Raw genomic sequence first — 15,450 nt, forward strand, 5'->3', positions numbered from 1 at the left:
GAGTCCCGCGTTGGGCTCCCGGCATGAAGCCTGCTTCTCCCTCCTCCTGTGACTTTGCCTCTCTCTCTCTCTACGTCTATCATAAATAAATATATTTTAAAAAAAAGATGAATGGATAAAGAAGATGTGGTTTATGTATACAATGGAATATTACTCAGCCATTAGAAACGACAAATACCCACCATTTGCTTCCACGTGGATGGAACTGTAGGGTGTTATGCTGAGTGAAAAAGGTCAATCGGAGAAGGACAAACATCATATGGTCTCATTCATTTGGGGAATATAAAAAATAGTGAAAGGGATTATAGGGGAAAAGAAAGAAAATGAGTGAAAATATCAGAGAGGGAGACAGAACTAGAGAGACTCCTAACTCTGGGAAACGAACAAGGGGTAGTGGAAGGGGAGGTGGGTGTGGGGTTGGGGTGACTGGGTGATGGGCACTGAGGAGGGCACTTGATGGGATGAGCGCTGAGTGATATGCTATATCTTGGGAAATTGAACTCCAATTTAAAAAATAATAATTTTAAAAAAATAACCAGGTTAAGATAATCCTTATGTAAAAGAGACATATCTTGAGATGGCAATTCTGCTACCCTTTGTCTGTTTCTGGCCCAGGTCTAGGTCAGGAACTATAGTATTGAATCTTATTGAATTAGCCTTATAAGGGTAGTCTATAAGACCATTATTAGAAGGTCTGTTAGTTTATATATTAAGAGTTTACTTATATGGAAATAAAGCAAAGATGGGATTTATGTAACAAATTTAAGAGGCTGAGGAGAAAAATTGCAAAGTCTGAAAACAGCAAGTTTTGTTTTCTTTTCCTTGGGTAAGCAGATTGTCTGGAAGGCAATAAGGAGACTAGCATGGGAAGTTTGCCCTTGAGCTGGCAGACTGACTGAAAAAACAATTACAGTGATTTATGGTTTGTCCAAGATACACTGAGAGTTCAATTGTGGGAAATATTTTACATGCTGCCTCTGAATAATGTTGGCCCGTGTCTCTCCTGGCACTTTCACCTTAGTTAACCCATAATTGCATTATTTCCCACCTCAGAATTCCTCACAACATTAAGAGTTTGGAAAGTGTATCGTGAACATGGTAATACTGGAGTTGAACCCTACAGGGTGATAAAATTTTAAACATTATGTATACAGCATAAGAGCATGTGTTTTTTTGTTTTTGTTTTTGTCTGTGAGTAAAGAGGGAAAATGAGAATGTGAATCATAGAGAATGTTAAAAATTCCAAGAGTGATAATATAATGGAAATGAATCTGGAAAGACAAGTTAGCATCTTTGTATGGAAGGCATTCCATGGGAGCACAAGCACTTTGATTTTTATCATGCATTCTATGAAAGCCATTGTAAAGTCTGAAGAAAGAGAAGAGATCATGTAACTTGTAAGATGCTTTGGCTGTCACTAGAGGATGAGTAAGAGGTGAGATCTGGAAGACAAGGAAATAATTATGTTCCTGAACTACCCCAAAGACAATATTTCTTCCTTGTGTTTCATAAAAGGCTAGTTATAAGCAAAATTATGAAATAAGACCAACTAAATATAATGTCTCTTCTTTATATTTCTGCTTCTCAGTACTTTTTTTTGGCCCCAGTACTTATTATTTGTTTCTGTTGCCCTTTGGTTATTGCTGGCCTTGTTTGACAAAAGGTATCAGTGTTCCTCTCTTGAGTCCCCATTTGTCTGTCAGACTTGCCTGTATGGGTCATCTCCTGTATTCCCTTTTTTCTTTTAATATTTTATTTATTTATTCACGAGAGACACACAGAGAGAGGCAGAGACAGAGGTAGAGGGAGAAACAAGATCCCTGCAGGGGAACCCGATGGGAGACTCAATCCCAGGACCCTGGGATCATGACCTAAGCCAAAGGCAGATGCTCAACCACTGAGCCACCCAGGCACCCTCCTATACTCCCTTCTTATATTAAACTTAGAACCTCATTTCCCCCATGGTGCTAATACTAATTACTATAGGTAGTAAAGTTGAGAATTGCCAGCTCTTCCTAAAGGGTCATAAATCCAACTCAATATATAACAAAGTAGATAATGGAAATTCAGTCCAAAGGGACAAAAGTCCATCAGGAGTCAAACAGTTGGTAAGTAATCATAACTATTTGAATGCCTCTAGTGCAGCATTTAATTCATTAATTGTCAGCTTTGGAGGCTGGATGGCAGAGAAGAGGTATAACCTACAGAGAGTTGAGTTGACTGAGCTGGTTTTTACTCAAGTTTCTAATACCTCAAACTCCAAACTGAAAAATCTGCTGCTCTTATTTTTTAAATTTAATCTTTATTTCTTTTAATCAAATGTAGACTTTCATACAGATTAAAAAGTCAAATAGCTCTTCAAAGCTTAGGAAGAAAAATGGAACCTCCTCACCAAGTACATATTCTCAACTCTCTACTTTGTAGTTGATTTTTTAAAATCTGCATTTCTCCAAATACTATGCATATGTTGCTGTTCTTGATTTTTATTTTCAGGTTGGAGTATCATGCATTGACTTGCCATTAAGGAAAATGAAAGTTGAGCTCTTTTTTATCACCATCATCTCTACCTTGGCTATCAGGACACATTAAAACATTTCTTGTGCCCTCCCCCATCTTTTAATTTAATTGTATCATAATTTTGCTTAAATAAGTATATTGGCAAGTAGGGAGAAGACTATTAATGGTTAAGAGCCTGAAATCAGACTCTATGGGTTAGAATTCTGGCTCTGTTTATAATTGCTTAATCATTCTATGCTTCAATTTCTTCACTTATAAAAGGATGAAAAATGACTGCATATATAAACATCATATTATATTGTGAGGGTTATGGGACTTAATACACATGTACATACTATATATAAAACATGTTATACAGGGGATCCCTGGGTGGCGCAGTGGTTTGGCGCCTGCCTTTGGCCCAGGGCACCATCCTGGAGACCCGGGATCGAATCCCATGTCGGGCTCCCGGTGCATGGAGCCTGCTTCTCTCTCTGCCTGTGTCTCTGCCTCTCTCTCTCTCTGTGACTATCATAAATAAATAAAAATTTAAAAAAAAATAAAACATGTTATACATTAATAAGTATTAACTTTTACTATCTTGTAGATTATCTCTCATGGCAAATTCAGTTTCCTACATCCCATGTCTTTCCTTTCTTGGTTTAGTTTTTCATTTTGGGAATGCTTTCTGAAAACAGATACATAAGACACACGCTTTTGGAGAGCTTCCACATCTAAGTTTTGTCTTGTGCTACCCTCATAATTAAATAATAGTGTGGCATAAAATTCTAGGAAGAAAACAATTTCCCTTAGAATTTTAAAGATTAAAAAAAAAAAAAAAAGAATGAGAGAGAGCAAGAGCATAAGCTGGGGGAGAGGCAGAGAGAGAGGAAGAAGCAGGCTTCAGGCTGAGTAGGGAGCTGGGCCAAGGGAGAGACGTGGGGCTGGATCTCAGCATCCTGGAATTATGACCTGAGCCGAAGGCAGAAGTTTAATTGATTGATCCACCCAGGCACTCTGTCCTTAGGATTTTAAGGGCATAACTAGCTTTAAATAAAATCTGACCCCCTTCCCACATTTGCTGTATTCTATGAGACTCCTAGTATTTGAAAGTTCGACCTCTAATTTACATACCCTGGCCTCCTTCATCACCTTTTTGTGTTATTTTACTTTTCAAAAAATTTCAACTGTCTTCTAATACTTTTATTAAATTTTGCCTTTCTCATTCTCCACCCCCCCCATATATAATCTGAATATTCTTTGGTTGTAGCTGTTTTTGTTTCAAGAATGCAATATTTTCTCTTGTTTCTTAGAGGATATTAATGATAATATTTTTGAGGTTGTATTCTCCCTACGTAGTATTTTTTTATTCTCTTGAGATTGTTGTTCACTGTTTGCTTCCTACCAGATCATTCCTTCAAATCCTGACTCCTTACGGTCTGCTCATATTTAAGAACAGGGCGCTACAAAGCTCATTTGAAATTCTGTATGTATGCAAACCCAGCTAGGCTGATGAAATTCTGGGCACAGACTAGGAAGAAGGTGGGGGATTCACGTGTGTATATTCTCAATCTCCTCGTCTTCAGTGCATCCAGTGTGCCATCGTGGATTAAGTCTGCTTTTCCCATCTGCCACAGTTCATAGACTTTGTTTACCCTGTACAAGGCGTAAATCAGGGAATGAAGAGAGACAATCACATGGTTGTATGGGGCAAGGGAGGTAGCCCGGTGTGGTGGGGGGGGATACCTGAGACTTTCTCTCTGTTCTTTAATGAATAATGGGCTATTTTTTAAAAAAATATTTATTTATTTATGATAGTCATACAGAGAGAGGCAGAGACATAGGCAGAGGGAGAAGCAGGCTCCATGCACTGGGAGCCCGATGTGGGATTTGATTCCGGGTCTCGAGGATCGCGCCCTGGGCCAAAGGCAGGCGCCAAACCGCTGCGCCACCCAGGGATCCCAATAATGGGCTATTTTAATGAATATTCCTTACTCTCAGTTTAGGATTTCCTTTTTCAAGTCTGTTCTGTCAGCAATCTGTCATTTGTCACTCTTTTTAGACTCTAAAACAGTTTTCTATCATCTCTTCTTTTTTTGGACTTTGTGAGTTTTTGATTTCCTTTTTTACAGTCTGTAAAATCCTACAGGCTGTAGGATTCTGAATCCAATTCCCACGTGTGGGTTTTTAACCCATACCAAATATTTCTTTGACACCAACTCGGTGTCCTGAAATTCAACTCAATTCTGACACTATAGTCATCTGAGAAGATAGGCAAAAAAAAAAAAAAAAAAAAGATAGGCAAAACTGGAGCCTCAGGATTGCAATTTGAGGAGCACAGACTAAGGTAGAAACCCAAATAGTGTCCCACCCACGGGGTGAAATTGTCACCAGCTAGATCCCAAGACCAGGCTTTCACTGCCCACCTGCTTGTACTCACTCACCTTTGTCTTATATTTTTCCTTAAGCTCTTTCCAGTTTACTTCTTAACTCAGGCAAGTGAAACCTGAAACCACCCCTCAGGTGATGTTTCCTGCCCTGACAAGACCTCCCACAGTCCAGATCACTCAGACCTTTTGAGCTAAACCCCTGACTTGTGCGCAGATGGAGGGTGAAGTAACCCCTGGAATGACTGACAATTACCTTTACCTCATTGTAATACTAAAAAAAATGATAATAAATTAAAAAATGAAAAAAAAATCTCCACACAAGGAGAAGCCTCAGCCTCATTTATATAACATACAACATATGTATAGGCATATTTTCTTAAGGCGCATGTATGACCTAATGCCTGCCTCTACAGATGGTAACAAGGCTTCTCTATCTAAATATTCATCTGAACCTTAAATAAAAGGGATCCCTTCACCCTTGTGAGAGAGTCACAGTCTTTGGAAATTATTCCTTGTGATCTCCTTATTTGCTGCAAATACAGTTTACTTTATGGGACAACTCTACCTGGTGTATCCCACTCACCAAAGAGCAAACTTACATTGGTCCAGTTATAAAAGCAAGGGGTTTTTAAGAGAAAGAGGAAAGGGGGCAATTATATGATCTGGATAAAAAGAAGAAAAAGAAAATATCAATTGGTACTAACAGGCTGAGCTGCTTTGGGTTACACATTGACTGACTATTTTCTTGGCATTAAATGAAACTATTCCTGGTATGCATTAGCTAGCTATCTTCTCTTCAGAAAGTCTGCAATAAAGTCTTATGATCAAGACACCTCTTGTCCTGTTGACTTTTAAGAACAATTGCTTGCAAAAGAATTGTTTCTGGCCCAGTTCAAGAGTCTTTTTGCCTAATTCAGTAGTTCATCAGCCATTTGTTTTAGAAAGAAGAATGGAACTTTTCTCAAAATGGAGTCTCTAAAGATGTTCCCAAGTTTCAAGCAGTTTTATTCTACTTGGAGCTGGTGTCAGATTCCACACGGTAAGGGCTCAGTCCTACAAGACTGTTCCCTGCACCTCTCACTTCAGTTGTCACTTACAAATCCAAATTGTCACCTGAGCTTCTAGAATTCACAGGTTCTGAAGACCTCCTTGGGTGATTAATTTGCTCCTGTGGGTCCTACAACCCAGAGAAACATTTTACTTCTGGGGCTGATGCATAGGTCAAGGCGTGTGGGAAGAGGTGCTGAGCTTCCATGCCCTTTCCAAGCATGCCACTCATCCAGCATCTCCATGAGCTCCAGCAATGCAGAGGTTCTGAGCACCTCATGCTTTGGGGTTTTTATGGAGTTTTCATTACATAAACATGGCTGGTTAAGTCATTGGTCATTGGTGACTGAACTCAGTTTCCAGCCAGACCCTTTCCTCTCCTTAGAAGTAGTGGGTAGGAGGCGACTGAACGTTTCAATTTTTTAATCCATTGGTTGGTGCCTCTTGTGACCAGTCCCTATTCTTAGGTGACCTGGGTGCATTCCACAAGTCACTAACTAACACAACAGAATACACCTTTATTGCTTTCATCACTTAATAAATTCCAAGGATTTTTAAGAGCTCTGATGGGAACTAATTAAAAGACAATATATTATTTATTATTATAAATCACAAAATCACAGACTTCCATTACTAAGAACCACAAACTGGATGGTTTAAACAACAGAAATGTGTTGTCTCTCAGTTCTGGAGGCCAGACATCTAGAATTAGGGTATCAGTACAGTTGATTCCTTTTGAAGGCTGTGAGAAAAACTATTTCATGCCTCTCTCCTACCTTCTGGTAGCCTCCTGCATTTTTGCTTGCAGATGGCATTATTCCTGTGATTTCATATACTTTTTCCTTTATGCATCTCTGTCATATTGAATTAAGGCCTTTCCTAATGACCTCATCTTAATTTGGTCATCATCTACAAAGATCCTATTCCCAAAGTTGCATTCATGGACCCTGGGGGTTAGAAATTTAACATCTTTGGCGGGGGATACAATTCAATCCCTGACACTGTCATTTTAGAAGAGTTTCAAAAGACAGCAAAAGCAAATGTATCATTTTTAATTCACCATCTTAAATTTAAAAATCTACCCTTTGTTCTTTTGACTATGACATACTATACATTTTTTGTCCTTAGCAGTCAGGATATAAACAGTAGTAATGTTAGAGGAGGCACCGAACCTGTTGGTTCAGTTCTAACAGGGCATCTGGAAGCCAGCATAGTGAAAACCATGGCCAGCAATTGGGGAAACTCAGAGGCCTATCCTGGAAGCACTCCACAAGAAGCCGGATCAAACTAGGCCGGTCTAAGACAGCAGGTGACAGGAAAACCTCAACCAAATAAGAAAGAAAAGGTACAAAACCCTTCTTCTAAGAAATCCTTGCCCCAGGTCATAAGTATTCCACTCCATTATTAACAACTGCCGATAAAAGATAGAAATCCCAAACACTGGGGTGCACAGTTTTCTCTCTCTCTCTCTCTCTTGAACTTACCTATTCTCATGTCTCAAGAGTGTACTTTTACTCTAATAAATTTTATTACTGTGTGTTCACAGTGTGTTCACAGTGCTGTGTCTATCCTTGAATTCTTTCTTGTGACATGACCAAGAACCTTCTGTAACATCTTGGGCTGGATGGGGTCATGGCTCCAGGGCCTGGGATCTCCCTAGTTCACCTGGCAACAGTAATAATGCATCAAATAGCAGAGTCTACTGGGAAAGACTCCTGAAGCTAAGGATTAAACAACATTAGGATTTCTTCTGTGTTTCTATCTCTCTATATTCCTACTTATATATCTTGTTTCTCTGAATGCCATTTTCTTTGTCTTATCACTGACTGGTGCATTTGGACTGCATGAAACTAAAATGATGGCTACTGTAAACCTCTGATCTTATATTATCCAACTTCATCACCAAAGAAGAAGCATACTTTGTTAAAAAGAGAGAGAGAGACAAGTTCAGGATCACCTGGGTGGCTCAGTGGTTGAGCATCTACCTTTGGCTCATGGTGTAGTCCCAGAGTCCTGGGATCAAGTTCCACATCGGGCTCCCTGCAAGGAGCCTGCTTCTCCTTCTGCTTATGTCCCTGCCTCTTCCTGTATGTCTCTAATGAATAAATAAATAAATCTTTAAAAGAGAGAGAGAGAGAAGCTCCAAATGGAGTCACTTGTACTAAGCTCACATTACCAGAGTCTTAATATCCTAACCTAATTGCAGTTTCAGCCTTTTGCAGAAATTTGATCTGTAACCAGTTAGTCTGGAACTAGCTGGTCAGCACCAGTGAGGTAATCTGCCAGATAGACCCACCACTTCTCCCAAAGAAAGGTGACCTTGCCTAAACATCCCCTCTTTGCAAGAAACTCTCTTTTTCTGTCTCCTTCTGCCTATAAAAACCTTCTATCTGGAACAGCTCCTTGGAGCTCCTTTCTATCTGCTAAAATGGGATGGGATGCTGCCTGATTGATAAATCATCAAATAGAGCCAATTAGATGTTCAAATTTACTCACTTGAATTTTGTTTTTTTAACACTTCCCTTAGTTCATATGTGAGAAATTTTAAGAAAAGATGCTGATTGGTCTTGTGTCAGTCACAGGACTTTTAAATAGTCAAGGCTGCATAGGTTAGTAGGCCCCTCTAGAGGAATCATGTGATATCAAGGTGGGAGGAGGAGTTCCCTGAAATACTGCATATGCCCCCCAAAAGCAATGAAAAGTAATGGACATTGTATTAGATAATGTATATCATTGTAAGTACTAAGACATAAATAAGAGCACAGTCCTTTGGAAGTGCATTGAAGAGGTACAGAATCCAGGCAAGTAAGATGAAAAATATTTCCTGGAGAAGATGATGCCTGAGCTAAACCTTGAATGATTTATAGGAATTAAACAGAAAAAAAAAATAGGAAGAAACTTTGAGAACATCCAATGTCTGGAAACAAGGGCAGTATAGGAAAGAAATAATTAAGTAACTTCATATGCCTGGAACATAGAGTGCAAAATAGGAAATAGGCAAATGCGAGGCCAGAGAGACAAACAGCCAGATCATAAAAGCTTGATTTTTCTAAGGAATTTCAGCTTTTTCCAAAGACTATGGAGAATCTGAATGATAACTATGGACCACTGAATGATAATAAGAGAGAACTGACAAAATGAAATATGGCTTTATTATATTTATTCTGGCATCAGTAAGATCTCTCTGTTTCTCTGTCTCTCTTTCTCTCTCTCCCTTTCTCAAGGACATTATTAAAGACTAATTAAGAATGGGTTTAAGTAACATTGGTGCTCAAAAAGACGTCCATAAATTTTTTAACACTTCCATCTAAGGAGGGTACTATTGTCCTCTTCCTCTGACCCTGGGCAGGAAATTGTGACTGCCTTGAGGAATAGAATGAGCCAGATAGCACTTCAGAGTTTAAAAGATGAGGTTACAAAGGCCATGTTCTTTCTGCTGATTTCTTTTGGGAAATTTGCTCAGAAAGCCTGCCATGAAAGAAGCGTGCCTAACTAGCAGCCACTAAATGAAAGATCTGTGGTGATTCTCCAGGAAGAAAAAAGTTCTTGGGCAACCAGGTGATGAGAATATCTCTGCAATCCCACCTCCCTAAAACCTGTTTCTATAGCCCTAGGGGCTAGAGAGTACGTGCTGGGAAGCCATCGTGTCAGAAAAGGCTTGAGAATAATGCATCTCCAAAGCAGATCCAGGATGTTATGCCCCAAGGGTGTACTTTAGAGTGTGGGTAAACAAAAAGAGAAAAAAGGGGGCGGGCTCAAGAAGGCTTTGAGTCACAGAGCATCATCAGGGCAGATTGGTCCAAGATAGGTTTAGTCTGGTTCACACACATATCCTAAAGGAAAGTGATCCTGCCACAAACAATCCACTTTGGCTAGTAACTTTTTTTGTCCCATTCTCTTCTGCTGTTTTAATAGGCAGGACATTGGACAAACAGTGTATGTTCTCATTCATTTGGGGAATATGAATAATAGTGAAGGGGAATATAAGGGAAGGGAGAAGAAATGTGTGGGAGATATCAGAAAGGGACACAGAACATAAAGACTTCTAACTCTGGGAAATGAACTAGGGGTGGTGGAAGGGGAGGAGGGCGGGGGTGGGGGTGAATGGGTGACGGGCACGGAGGGGGACACTTGACGGGATGGGCACTGGGTGTTATTCTGTATGTTGGTAAATTGAACACCAATAAAAATTAATTTATAATAAAAAAATAAAATAAAAATAAAAAAAAATAAAGTCTTTCGTTTTGAGGGTGCTTGGGTGGCACAGTCCTGTTAAGTTTCCGAATCTTGGTTTCGACCCAGGTCATGATCAGGGTTCTGAGATCCAGTCTCTTGTCGGGCTCCCAGGTCATTACGGAGCCCGCGTCAGATTTTCGCTCTTCTTCTGCCCTTCTAACTTCTGCTGCCTCTCTCTAAAATAAAAAAGTAAATCTTTTTTTTTTTTTTTTTTTTTTTTTTAGTCTTTCATTTTGTACAGCTCTTCAGAGCTCCTATCTGTTAGATGGGATGCATGGATCATTTAATATAGCCAATAAGATATTTAAGATGTATTCAGTTGAGGGTTTTTTTTTTTCTTTTTAAGATTTTACTTATTCATGAGATACACACGGAGAGAGATAGGGAGAGGCAGAGACACAGGCAGAGGGAGAAGCAGGCTCCATGCAGGGAACCCGATGCGGGACTCGATCCTGGGTCTCCAGGATCATGCTCTGAGCTGAAGGTGGCGCTAAACCGCTGAGCCACCCAGGCTGCCCGAGTCTTGTTTTTTAATAAAACTAAACTAAAATAGTGACAGAGCAAAGTGGGCACATTCAAATTATTAAGAAGGAAGATCCACCTGTGCACAGTCCTGAAGCAAGAAAGATTCCTGGTCTTGGAGTCAAGCGGTCTCATCCTGATGGTAGTTGGCACTGCTTTGCAGATGGCAGCTTATCTAAAAATTCAAATTGATTAACTTCTTTGTTTAAATTCCAAGCTTATCAATTAAATTTGGCAAATGGTTATGAGTTGCTGAACCTCATTATTGTATTTCTCACCAGAGATCAATACATTGAAATTCCGGTTTTACACATTAGTTTATTTTTATTAGTTTACAATTTTTAATTTAAGTATTGTTGACACACAACAGTATATTAGATTCAGGTGTACAACATAGTGATTTGACAATTCTATGCATTACACTATGCTCATCAAAATAAGTATAGTTACCACTTGTCACAATACATTATTGCAATATTATTATTATTATTAGTAGTAGTAGTATTATTATTTAGTGGGGGAAGCAGAGAGAGAAGGAGAGAGAAAATCTTAAGCAGGCTCCACACCAAGCATGGAGCCTGTCACAGGGCTTGATCTCACAACCCTGGGATCATGACCTGAGCAGAAATCAAGAGTCAGATGCTTAACAGAATGAGCCATCCAGGCAACCCACAATAATCATTATTATAATATTATTGACTATATTCCCTATGTTGTACTTCTTATCTTTGTGGCTTATTTATTTTATAACTGGAAGTTTGTATCTCTTAATCCCTTTTACCTATTTCCTCCATCTCCTCTGGCAACCACTAGTTTGTTCTCTGTTTTTATAATTCTGTTTCTGTTCTTGTTTGCTTGCATGTTTGTTTTCTAGATCCCATATATAAGTGAAATCATATAATATTTGTCTTTCTGGGGATCCCTGGGTGGCTCAGCGGTTTGGTGGCTGCCTTTGGCCCAGGGCGCGGTCCTGGAGTCCCAGGTTCGAGTCCCATGTCGGGCTCCTGGCAGGGAGCCTGCTTCTCCCTCCTCCTGTGTCTCTGCTTCTATCTCTCTTTGTCTATCATGAATGAATGAATGAATGAATGAATGAATAAATAAATAAATAAATAAATAAATAAATCTTTAAAAAATACATTTGTCTTTCTGTCTGACTTACTCTTTTTAGCATAATACATAATGCTTTTAGCATGGTCCATCCATGTTGTCACAAATGGCAAGATGTCATGATTTTTTATAGCTGAGTAATATTTCATTGTATGTATATATACCCCCTCTTCTTTATCCCTTTATCTATCAATAGATACAAGTTGCTTTTGTTTAACTTGGCTATTGAAAATAATTCTGGAATAAATTTAGGGGTGCATATCATATATCTTTTCAAATTAGTGTTTTCATTTTCTTGGGATAAATAGCCAATAGTGGAATTATTGGATCATATGGTATTTCTATTTTTAATTTTTTGAGAAAACTCAATATTTTTTCCACAGTGGCTGCACCAATTGACATTCCCACCAATGATGCATGACAGTTTCTTTTCTCCACATTCTCACCAACACTTGTTATTTCTCATCTCTTTGATACTACCTCTTCTGGCAGGTGTAAGGTGGCATCTCGCTGGGATTTGGATTTGCATTTCCCTGATGATTAGTGATATTGAGCATCTTTTCATGTGTTTATTGGTACATATTAGTTTAAATGTGATAATATAAAAATATCAGAATAAAAAAGAAATCAGACCTATCTTTATGATCAATTCGAACTATTTTCATAATCTAATGATTGATTGAGGGAAAAATATAAAAAGTGTTTTAAGAGCAATTGTGAAAATATGAATATAAACCCTTTAATAATGTTGGAAAATATTGGCATTTTTAAATGTGTAATAATATCATGATTATGTAAGAACATTTCTTATCAGGACTATATTGAGTATTTAGGGTGAAGTGTCATGAAGTTTGTATTTACTTTCAAATGAAAAAAATCAAGGTGGTGGTGTTTAGGTGTTCATCAAACTATTTTTTGAATTTTTTTTTTACCTATTTGAAACTGTTCATAAAAGATAAAAAAAAATTAACCCTTGAGAACATAAAAAACTAGAAGATTACAAGAAAAAATTCAAATTCATTTTTGAGAAAATGTGAGTTTCTTTTTTTTTTTAAGACTTTACTATTTTTGGAGCAGTTTTAGGTTCGCAGCAAAATTAGGAGTAAGGTAGAAAGATATCCCATATACCTACCGCCCTCCACACATGCATTGCCTCCCCCATTATTAATATTCCCCATTAGAGTGGTATAGTTGTTACAACTGAGGAACTTACATCAACACATCATAATCATCCAAAATTCATAGTTTTCATTAGAGTTCAGTTGTGTTATCATACATTGGTTTGGACAAATGTTTAATGACATGTATCCATCACTATATTATCATACAGAGAATTTTCACTGTCCTCTATGTAATCATCTCACCGACCACCAACCCCTGGCAACCACTGAACTTTTTACTATCTCCATAGTTTTGCCTTTTTCAGAATGTCATATACAGTTGGAATGATACAGTATTTTGGCTTTCAGATTGGCTTCTTTAACTCAATAATATGCATTTAAGGCTTTTTCATGGCTTGATAGATCATTTCCTTTTGGCATTGATAATATTCCATTGTTCTGATCAACCATAGTTTATCCATTCACCCACCGAAAAATATCTTGATTGCTTCCAAGTTTTGACAATTTTGAATAAAGCTGCTATAAACAGCTGTGTACAGGTTTTATGTGGACAGAGTTTTAAGTTTTGGGGGATAAATACCAAGGGGAATGATTGCAAGATCATATTTTAAGAGAATGTTTAGTTTTCTAAGAAACCACCAAATTGTCTTCCAAAGTGGCTATGCCATTTCCCATTCCCCTGAGTAATGAATGAGAATTCCTGAAATGTGAGCTTTTTAATATAGTATTTTGTCTCTGGTTAAAAAATGAATGTTGGCTATTTTATCTGCTTAAATGTGTTAATGTATAAAATCACCTTTTGCATGTTTTAAACATCATGCTGATAATATAGAGAGCAAACTTTGGAAGATGACAGATTGTGTATTCCAAGATGAAGTCTTAGCATTTACAAAAGGTTTGAGGTAGAAATATTAATGAAATTTTATCTTCAAATTATTTTTCACATATAAATTGCCATTGTGCTTAGGTATTCTTAAAATAAAAGTTAAAATAAGCATTTTAACTAGCTGTGATTTGATCAGAGAAACAAACCTTTTTTTTTTTTTTAAGAGATTTTATTTATTTATTCATGAGAGACACAGAGAGGCAGAGACATAGGCAGAGGGAGAAGCAGACTCCCTCCTGGGAGCCCGATGCAGGACTCCATCTCAGGACCCCAGGATCCCAACCTGAGCCAAAGGCAGATGCTCAACCAGGGAGTCACCCAGGTGTCCCAAGAACCACACCCTTAAAATATTCATCTCCATCACAATTATCTTTCTCAGCTGGTTGTAAAGTACTTCCTTTCAGAGATTTTAGCTATAGTGGGTCAAAACTAAAATGAGCTAACATTTGGTTGAAAATAAGGATTAAAAATTATAAACATATAATGTGATAGACTCGTTCCTGGGTTTTTATACAAAAAAAGGACTGAAAGACGTCATGGAGGAGAAATAATTAACGTCAAGAAGTAAGGCTATTGATCTTCATTTTCCTTTTTTTTCAATAATGAAACTTAGTTTCTTTTATTTTGTGGGTTTGTTTTTTAAACCAGAGACATGGGGACTGCTGTTGTATATTTATTTCAGAGCTCCCTGGACTTGATCAAAGCAAAGCGGTCCTTCCTCTCTCTTCTATACCTTTTACAATTTTCTCTGCCTTCCTCCTGCTGATCTATAATCCCTGGAATCACTGCCATTGGCAGTGGTTGGAAAGGCCTCAATTCTTTCATTCTTAGTGGGGCCAGGGGACGGCCAGAGGCAAGCGACCACGGCACCGAGCCCACCAGTCTTCCACCAGCCCTTCGGGTGGCACTTTATTTCACCTTAGGGACACTTAAACAAGTAGTACTATCCTCTGGTGAATTTTTGCAGAATAAAAACAGAAATGTTTAAGAGGTACTTTGTGAACCACCTGAATTGCTTGGTATTTTCTTTTCCAGAAGACAGGCCCAACCTCTGAGTTAGTAGGAGAAAGTGACTCGTTTCTATATCGGAACAAGAGCGAAGCCCTCGGCAGCGATGACTGACATCACTTCTCAGGACCTTGATGCCGTAGCTTGCCCTTCAGCTTAAACATCTCAAATTCCTGAGTCATGCTCTGTTGTTGCTGCTGCTCTAGGAGCGAATTGCCGCAAGGACCCAAACAAAATGACGTGCGCGTGGTGAAGGAGGGGTCACGGTCGGAGGGCGCCAGCCTAGCACCCCAGGCGCTGCGGGTGCAAACGAGCAGCAAAGGGCGCAGCGCAAGCACGGGGCATTCCCGTACAGGCCAAAGCCACCCGAGGGCCCCCATTCTTTCTTCTCCTCGATTCCAGATCCCAATAAGCTGGGGAAAGCTGGATTTTCGCCCCCTGTGTTTGTTTTTGGATCCAACCAAGAAACAGCGAGCAAGAGGGAATAAGAGATCTTTAGAACGTATCTTTTTGCATCCAAACCACTTTTAATGTCACAGCCACACAACGAAATTCGAAGTAAAAAAAGTATATGTCTGCAATACTCTGACGCAGGAGAGCTCGGACAGAGGCAGGGCGCGCCGGACTAGACCGAGTT

This window comes from Nyctereutes procyonoides, unplaced genomic scaffold (assembly GCF_905146905.1).
Source record: "Nyctereutes procyonoides isolate TBG_1078 unplaced genomic scaffold, NYPRO_anot_genome, whole genome shotgun sequence".
NCBI classification, from domain to species: domain Eukaryota; kingdom Metazoa; phylum Chordata; class Mammalia; order Carnivora; family Canidae; genus Nyctereutes; species Nyctereutes procyonoides.